Genomic DNA, 10,126 nt, shown 5'->3' on the forward strand with positions numbered 1-10,126 from the left:
TTCGCATTTCTCCAACCAATTCCTTCCATTTCATACCTCGCCTGCTAAACCAAAAAACTTGGAGGAAAGAAGCATTAAAAGAGAGATTCCTTGAATACGATCTCGAACCGGCCCTTCTCTCAGACCAAAAGACATAAGAATGCCCAACGATCCAGACTGATAATATACCTAAAAAAGGAATCAAATATTAAGAAGAATACAAATCAGGGCGAATATAAATCTTAAATCTCTTAGACTCCCATCTGCCCATGCTTTTTATCCTACTCTCTTGAATACCCAATCTGGCAGCTTCTGTTGCAGCGCCGATGCGGAAGGAGTGGGAGGAAATTCTTTGGTCAGAAACATTCAGTGATTTCAAACATTTTTTAAGAATAAAATTAAATTGAAAAATCGTTGCCGGTTCGCCATTGCAATGAATAAAAAACGGGCCATTGACTTTGGGCCTTAAAAACGACCACTTTCTAGCATTAAAAACAGGGCATATGACCTTATCCTGTATAGCGTTCAAGCGTAGAGAGGAGCCTCTACCCATCTGGTCTGTTTTCGATTTTCTAATAAATATTAGGATATGTGAGTCAAAGAGCTTCACATCTTCAAAAAACAGACCAGAAGGGGAAGACTTTTTCTGGGATACAATTTCGCCTACCCTTAGCGCAGCAAAGAAGGCTAAACAAAACGCTGCGGAAAAAAGACAAGCTTCAAAATCGGTAGAACAAACTGAGGGAAGGCTTGAGCAAAGGTCTTTCAGCAATTTGAAAGAAATCGGGCGACGATCATCGGGTTTAAAATGGGCTTTCTTAAAACCCTTTAAAAATTGCCGGACCTGAAAAATATCCGACATTGGCCGAACGCCTAGCATTTTGAGGAAAAATGAAACCCCCGCCACATTTTTTGATAAAGCTGAAAAAGATAAACCTTTACCAACTATATGCTCCAAAAAATTAAGTGATATCCCCACGCTACAATTGTCATGAGGATGATTTTTCGCTGAACAAAAATCTATCCACAGATTCCATGCCGCCGAATAATCGGCCCATGTTCTATCGGCTAGTGATTTAGCAATAAAATGAGAAATTACTCCTGAATTATATTCCAAATCCGTTGCGGGAAGGAAACTCTGTTTTCTTCTGCTTTCCATGACTCCCTCTTGGATAGAAACAGCTGGCGGTGATAAACAGATGCATTATTAACCGTGCGCTCCTTAAAGGAAAAGGAGGCTTTCATCCAAATATTAAATTTCAAGCAGAGAAAAACAATGTGCCTAATAATCCTAGCAGACCATTTATTTTTTGAAGAGAGGGTATTTAGGGCAAAAACCAGACCCTGGTTATCTGATGAAAACAAAATTCGCTTATCCCTCAGCAAGGGGCCCCACAGATGAAGACACAGAAACACCGAAAATAACTCCAAAACCGTCTGGTTGTTTAAAGCCCTGCTCTCCTGCCACACAGGAGGCCAATGCTCTGAGCACCAACAGGATTCAAAAGAGATAACAAAACCGAGCTCGCCGATAGCTAAAAAATATAAACTAATGTCCTCGGCTAAAACAAACGAAGATTGCCACATAGACTTGCCATTAAAGCTAGATAAGAACTTTAACCAAACTTTAAGGTAATCCTTTAAATCCTTGCCCAAGCGTATGTGGGACTTAGGGGAAGAATAACCCGCCGTAGCATCGTAAAGCCTTCTAGAGAATACCCTGCCCATAGGGATAATTCTTAGTGCAAAGTTTAGCATCCCTAGAAGGGACTGCAGCTCCTTCAAAGTAACCTTTTCCAACATCAAACAGCGGGATATCGCTGCCTGCAATTTAGATAGCTTATCCAGAGGTAAAGAGCAACACATATTATGGGAATCGATAACAATACCTAAAAACTCAAGTGAAGTACAAGGAAACACCGTTTTGTCCTTGGCAATGGGGACGCCGAAACACCGACAAACTGCTAAGAACCTATCCAACATAGCCTGACATTTACCTGAATCAAAAGGGCCGACGAACAAAAAATCGTCGAGGTAGTGTAGCATCCCGCCTCCTGAAAAATCGAACTCCACTACCCATTGCAGAAACGTAGAGAAAGATTCGAAATAAAAACACGAAAGGGAAAAACCCATGGGGAGGCATTTATCGAAAAAGAATTTATTTTAAAAGAAAAACCAAGGGAATTGAAACCGTCCGGATTAACTGGTAGGATCCTAAAAGCGGACTTTATATCCGATTTTGCCATAAGGGCATTGCGACCAAAATTCCGCAATAAATCCAACGAAACGTCAAAAGATGTATATTGAACTGAACAATTATAACCACCCACTTCATCGTTTAGGGATTCGCCCTTAGGATAAGATAAATGGTGAATGAGTCTAAAAGACCCACTATCTTTCTTAGGAACTACACCTAAGGGCGAAATCCTAAAGTTTTCAAATGGGGGGGTATCAAACGGGCCAGAAACCCTACCCAACTCTAATTCTGCTATGATTTTTTCCTCAACTATGTGCGGAAATTGAAGTGCAGACGGTAAGTTCACCACAGGTTTGCAACCAATACCCGAAAATGTGGGTACACAAAATCCCTTTAAAAAACCATTATATAAAAGTAAACTACTCTCCTGGTCTGGGTATAATCTTAGCCATGGAGCCATTTCTTCCAGTATCACTGGAGTCGTTGCTTTTAGAAAACGATTCTTTACTGCTGGATTGCTGATTATTTTGCATTTGCTTTTTAAAACATGTGGACATTGCATGGCTTCCTCCACAAAAGGAACATTCGTGCCGAAATCTACAGTTCTGAGCCCATTTGCACGTAGACTCATTAAATGCGAAGCACACACCCTTTTTTATCGTGGGATTAGGAGTCTGTCTATGGGATGGGAACCTCTGGGGTAACATCAGATTAACCCATAACCTGACATCCTTCGTACCCCACGATAAATTATGGAACATTGACAATTTCTGTCTGAAAGCCTCGTCGTAAAGTAACCAGGCCATACCTCCAAAGTTCCGATATGCTTCCAATATTGAGTCCTGGTGCTGAAAGAGTCCTGAGCAGAGATTCGGAAATTTTTCCCCTAAGACTGCAGAATAGATGGAGAAGGCCTGGATCCAGTTATTAAATGATTTAACTGGACCAGGTTTCTTTTTATCATCAGAATCGTCCCTTCTCTCAAATTTGCTCTGCTGGTCTCTACCAGAGGGTAAAAGGGAAAACACATCAACGAATGCTCTGCTCCAGATTAACTCCTTCACCGCAGGGCTTAAATGAAAGCCCAATGGTGAAATGTCACAGGTGAGGGATTCTTTAACAAGGATCTCCGGCAACCCTGGCTTTAAAACTGCATTACAGCTACCAGAGTTAGTATCAGTGCAAGAATATCTGGGAGCAGGAGAAAGGATGCCACTGCCCAGATATTCTTCCAATGCTTCCTTAACCAAATCTTTTACACTAAAAGGGTACATAAAAGATGGTACATTTTGGCTCTCACCACTGCTGTGAAGCCTCCGGTCCTGTGAAGTGTGGATGTCGGCACTCGAGCCTGCTCCTGCAGGCGAATGCGATGGATGAGGAAGATGCGTCGGGTCTCGGCTGTGCGCTGCAGGTTGGCACAACCATGCTCTTGCGGCTGAAGACGCAGCAGCTGGGGAGCTCTGCACCAAAAGCTCACCGCTACTATGCTCAGGGATTAACCATGCCCCCTGAGCCGCCGCAGAGCCTGCACGGCTAGAGCGGTGAGAAGGGGCTTCTGATGAAACCGCCGGCGCTGAAGGCTCCTCCGGATCCTCCCACTGAGACGCGCCGGAGGTAGCTGCAGCTTCCGGCGCTTGGTGATGAGGCGTCGGCTGGCTCCAGTTCAAATCTCGCGGCGGACTCTGGGACTTCCGCCGCGACGACTTCCGCCTGCTGGTACGCGCCGGCACAGTGTTCTCCGGCACCAGTGAAGGAGGTGGCGATGGGGAATACACCACTCGCGCCCTGCGATTCCTTCCCGAGTTCCGGCTTGACCTCGCCGGTGTTGAAGGAGCTTCATCCTCCCGAGGGGAGGGTGACAGCCCAGGCGCAAGAGAAGCCGGCACCTCTATATCAGAGGTAGGTTTTATAGCCGGTCTCATAGCCAGGCAACTCTGCAGCCATTCGGCGCCGCCCTCCGCCTCCGCCCTCTGGATCAGCTGCTGCAGGAGGGAATCCATCAGCTGTCTTCTGTCTTCATCAGGTGACTGAGAGACAGCTGATGGAACAGCTGATTATATAGGATAAAATCTTCCCGCACTTTCCCTATTGACCAATCAGAAACTACAGAAAGTGCGGGAATAGGACCAGATAAAACCAGAAATAACCTGCTCACGCTTCAGCGCAGCTTACTGGATAAAATTAACCCTTTCAGGAAGAACAACCACATTATCAAACCTGTCATAACTCCTCCAATAGTGAATCCTAAGATTATAAACATATGGCTGTGGGGAGAGGGCTGTGTTATCATGCGACCCCCTTCGTATTCTTCAAAGGGGGGGGGCGTCCAGTAGTGGAACAGTCAGAGGGAAAGTATAATAGAAACACGTCACCACTTCTGTGTTTATCACCCACTCCTGGTTTTGGCTTCCAGACACTGAGGTAAAATACTGATCAAATACTCAATGTGTGAACATGGCCTTAGGGTATGTTTGCATAGTTTTTTTAATCTTAAGGCGAAAAAACAAAACAAAAACATGTTGTTAGAAACCCATCCAGTTTTTCACCACCTTCAGTTGACACTTTTTTCCAGCCATTTGACTTTAGTGTAAAACTTTGCAATAGGATTTCTCATAGAATCTGCACAAAGGTGACAGGTCACTTTATTTGCTTCAGGACGGTTATTAAAACAGCACCGGGCCATTTTCCATTTTTGAGGATTCGTTTTTGCTCCCCTTCTTCCCAGAGCCATAACTTTTTTATTTTTCAGTCAATATGGCCATGTGAGGGCTTTTTTTTTGTGGTACGTTTTACTTTTGAATGGTACCATTGGTTTTACCATGTCATGTACTGGAAAACGAGAAAAAAATTCCAAGTGCGGTGAAATTGCAAAAACAGTGCAATCCCAGTTTTGTTTTGTTTTTACCGTGTCACTAAATGCTAAAATTGACGGGCGATTATGATTTTTTAGGTTATTATGAATTCATAGACACCAAACATGTCCAGGTTCTTTTTTACTTAAGTGGTGAAAAAAAAATTCTCAAGTTTGTTAAATAAAATTTAAAAAATTGTGCCATTTTCCGAGACCCGTAGCGTTTCCATTTTTCGTAATCTCGGGTTGTGTGAGGGCTTATTTTTTGCGTGCCGAGCTGATGTTTTTAATGATACCATTTTGGTGCAGATACGATCTTTCGATCGCCCATTACTGCATTTTAATGCAATGTTGTGGCGACGAAAAAAACGTAATTATGGTGTTTTGACTTTTTTTCTTGTTACACAGTATAACGATCAGGTTAATTTTTTTTTATATGGATAGATCGGAAGATTCTGAACGCAGTGATACCAAATATGTGTATGTTTGATTTTTTTTATTGTTTTATTTTGAATGGGGCGAAGGGGAGGTGATTTGAAATTTAATATTTTTTTATTTACATTTTTTTTACTTTTGGCATGCTTCAATACTCTCCATGGGAGACTAGAAGCTGCCATAATCTGATCGGCTCTACTACATACAGGCGCTGATCAGATCGCCAGTATGTAACAGACTTGCTCACTTGCTATGAGTGCCGACCTCCGGGCGGCACTCATAGCAATCCGGCAGTGACAACCAGAGAGGTCTGCTGGAGAACTCTGGTGGTCATGCCAACCCCTCGGTGACTCACAATCACATGAAGGGGTAACCCAATGGGATTTTCGACAAGCCTGCCAGAAGCGCAAGTAAAATGCCGCTGTCAGAAATTGACAGCGGCATTTAGCTAGTTAACAGCGCGGTGGATCATGATTCCACCAGCGGCTGTTGCGGGCACATGTCAACTGTATATATCACCTGACATGTGCCTGGAAATGTGTGGGCTCAGCGCCGAAGCACGCACCAAACAGGGGGGAGTCCGACATTGGCGTACTATTAAGCCCGATGTCGGAAAAGGGTTAAAAATGCCTCACTAAAATAAACCAACTAAATAAAAATACAATATGGTTACCCACTGATATTGGTAGTTTTAGAGATGTTTTTTTGCATGAATTTTGGAGCAGAATCCTACGGCTGAATTCACACACTGGGTATAAAAGCACCCTATGGAACCAGTCTGAAAATGTTCACCAATTTAGGACCAAAATGTATCCGTTTTACAAGAAGTGTGTTGCAGAAGATGCTGTAGATTCATTCACTATGTTGCAATAGATGAGTTCGCTACAGAATTTTTACACAAGTTTTTACAATACAAACTTGCATTGCAGCGTTATCATAGAATGTTAAAAGGGATCTCCAGGGTCATCGTGTCCAACCCCCTGCTCAATGCAGGATTCACTAAGCCATCTCAGACAGATGTCTGTGCAGCCTCTATCCTAAGACTCCATAGAAGGAGAACTCACTGCCTCTCGTGGTAGCCTGTTCCACTCATTGATCACCTTCACCGTCAAAAAGTTTTTTATAATATCTGATCTGTATCTTCTCCCATTCAGTTTCCTTCCATTGCTTCTAGTCTTACCTTGTGCAAAAAAGCTGATCCCTCTACAGTGTGACATCCTTTCAGAAATTTATACACAGCTATTAAGTCTCCTCTTTTGCAAGCTGAACATTCCCATATCCTTTAACCATTCCTCGTAGGACATACTTTGCAGTCCACTCGCCATTCTGGTCGCTCTCCTTTGAAATGGATCCAGCTTGTTCATTTTTTTAATGTGGTGCCCAGAGCTGGACACCGTATTCTAAACGAGGTCTGACCAACAAGACGTAGAGGGGGATAATTACTTCACGTGATCTAGACGCTATGCTTCTGTTAATGCATTCCAGAATGGTTTGCATTTTTTGCTGCTGCATCACAATGTTGACTCATGTGCAGTCTGTGATCTATTCGAATAAGTCTTTTTCGCATGTGCTGTTGCTTAGCCCTATTCCTCCAATTCTGTATATGCTTTTTTTCATTTATCTTACCCAGATGTAGCATTTCTCCCTGTCAAAAACCATTCTGTTAGTTGCTGCCCACAGTTCCAGGTTACATTACCCAAGAGTGATTGAAATCCATTGCAAATCTCATAAGGTCTACAGTTTGAAAATCCAGGTTTTTTTGCAGTGTGTAGCGTTTTATGAAACCCAATTCACATGCAATGTACTGTACATTTCAACACTAAAATAGGCAATTAATCCGCTGTGTACATGGCCTAACAGTATGAATCTACTTTTTTTATTTTTAGAAAATTTAAAAAAGTGTCCATTTGTACCAACAGTGAATTCTAGGACACATTAAGTGTCTAATTTCTCATAAAATTCTTGTTTTCCCCAATGACAGACATTCGGAGATCCCATAGGCAGCAGTAAAAAGATGTACACGATATAGGTGACCACCACACATTTTATATAAAAAAATTAGAGGAAGGTTTATTTGAAGGAAAACTGGGTATAGCTACATTATGACGCAGGCATACAAGGATATTTAACACAAGTTTGTCTTCCATGCTGGTGAAATAAAGAACACAATTTAACAAGCAAAGCCATACTAAAAGAAGAATGAAGTTCTGGAAATGAGGGGACAAAAAAAAAAAAAAAAATGCTATTTCCCTTTTATAGGGCCTCAATAAAAATTAAAAACACAAAAGAGGGAGAAAAATAAATTTGCACTGCTATATGCATGCAGAATGAGCCACCTCAAATCTTTAACCCAGAAAATACTGCTTGTCCACCTAAAGGAAAGCAAGAAAGAAAACAAATAGTTACACGAGCATCCTTTATAATAGCGTTCCATATATACCCCTATATGTATATACGTATTACCCATATATATCTTCTTATATCAATATAGACAAGAAAACTAGAGGTCCAAGAGCTCTGAAATCCTTCTGTGCACCAAATTATTTTCAAAAGGAAACCAATTCGGTTTTGTATTGAACAAAAAAATAAAGGGAATTGAAATAGTCGATTTCTTGGAATCACCGTATGTGAGACGTACAGAACGGTTTTCTCATAAAGCTAGAGAATTCTCATACTCCCAGAAGGACCTTAGCACTACAAGTCTGCGGTCTAAGAACCGGATTGAAAGCAATTGATACACAACAGGAATTCAGACCAAGGACTTACTGCAATTACGGCTATGTTTATGAAAGGGAAAAGCAAGCATTTACATAGATTAATACTATGGAAGAAAAAAATATATATATGAAAATCCAGAGTTAAGCTGTATCCTTAGAAGAACAAATAAGTTAAAAATTATTCACTAAAGTTCACCAATCTAATGATTACGGGGCCTGAATAAAACGTATTAAAATTTACTGCAAAGTACTTTTACATTCTTTAAATATAAGGGAATAAGTGAAAGCATAGCTTGGAGTATCAATATTTTTTATTTTGATTCTTTATTTTACACTTAAATATGGATTCCGATACCGATTCCCGATATCGCAAACATATCGGAACTCGGTATCGGAATTCCGATACCAGATTCAGAAGATTGCCGACCTCATGGCCGACCCCACACAGGGGTCGGGTCGGGTTTCATGAAACCCGACTTTGCTAAAAGTCGGCGACTTCTGAAAATGGCCGACCCGTTTCGCTCAACCCTAGTATAGTCCAATGCCAAAGATTTCACTTCTTACATTACCTGAGTGATATCTATAGCTCAGAAATTGGACATTATAGTCCTCTATACAGTATTATGGACACCACATAGTGCTCCATACAGAATACTGAGCCCCATATATTGCTCCATACAGTATTATGGACACCTCCTATTATTATTATTATTATTTATTTATATAGCATCATTAATTCCATGGTGCTGTACATGAGAAGGGGTTACATCAAAATACAAATATCACTTACAGTAAACAAGCTAACAATGACAGACTGGTACAGAGGGAAGAGGACCCTGACCTTGTGGGCTTACAGTCTACAGGATTATGGAGAAGGAGACAGTAGGTCGAGGTTGCAGTAGCTCCAATGGTGTTGAGGTGGCCGTGTGGTCATTACAGGCTGTAAGCTTCTCTGAAGAGGTGGGTTTTCAGGTTTCTTTTGAAGGATCCAAATGTGGTGGATAACCGGACATGTTGGGGCACAGAATTCCAGAGGATGGGGGATATTCGGGAGAAGTCTTGGAGGCGATTGGGTGAGGAGCAGATAAGCATGGCGGAGAGAAGGAGGTCTTGGGAGGACCGGAGATTACGTGAGGGAAGATATTGAGAGATTAGTGTGGAAATATACGGAGGAGAAAGGTTATGGATGGCTTTGTAGGTCAGTGTTAGTAGTTTAACCCCTTCATGACCGTGGGATTTTTCATTTTTCCGTGTTCGTTTTTCGCTCCCCTCCTTCCCAGAGCCATAACTTTTTTATTTTTCTGTCAATTTAGCCATGTGAGGGCTTATTTTTTGTGGGACGAGTTGTACTTTTGAACAACATCATTGGTTTTACCATGTCGTGTACTAGAAAACGGGAAAAAAATTCCAAGTGCTGTGAAATTGCAATAAAAGTGCAATCCCACACTTGTTTTTTGTTTGGCTTTTTAGCTAGGTTCATTAAATGCTAAAACTGACCTGCCGTTATGATTCTCCAGGTCAGTACGAGTTCATAGACACCTAACATGACTAGGTTATTTTTCATCTAAGTGGTGGAAAAAAATTCCAAACTTTGCAAAAAAAAAAAATTGCGCCATTTTCCGATACTCGTAGCGTCTCCATTTTTCGTGATCTGGGGTCAGGTGAGGGCTTATTTTTTGCGTGCTGAGCTGGCGTCTTTAATGATAGCATTTTGGTGCAGATACGTTCTTTTGATCTGTGGCCTGATTAATTTGGGAGGCCTTTTTTTGGGGGTATGTAATAGTGTAACCCCGCCTCCACCGCTGATTGTCAGCTTGGTGACAATGCGCAGTGTGCACTGGAAGCTGCCAGTCAGTGTTGTGAGCCGGGATATACACAGCTCTGCATTTTGCCCACTGCTACATCTACTGCAGAGAATACAGGGACTTGATGCACCAAGCAGCC

Source organism: Ranitomeya variabilis, chromosome 1, assembly GCF_051348905.1.
Source record: "Ranitomeya variabilis isolate aRanVar5 chromosome 1, aRanVar5.hap1, whole genome shotgun sequence".
Lineage (NCBI taxonomy): Eukaryota > Metazoa > Chordata > Amphibia > Anura > Dendrobatidae > Ranitomeya > Ranitomeya variabilis.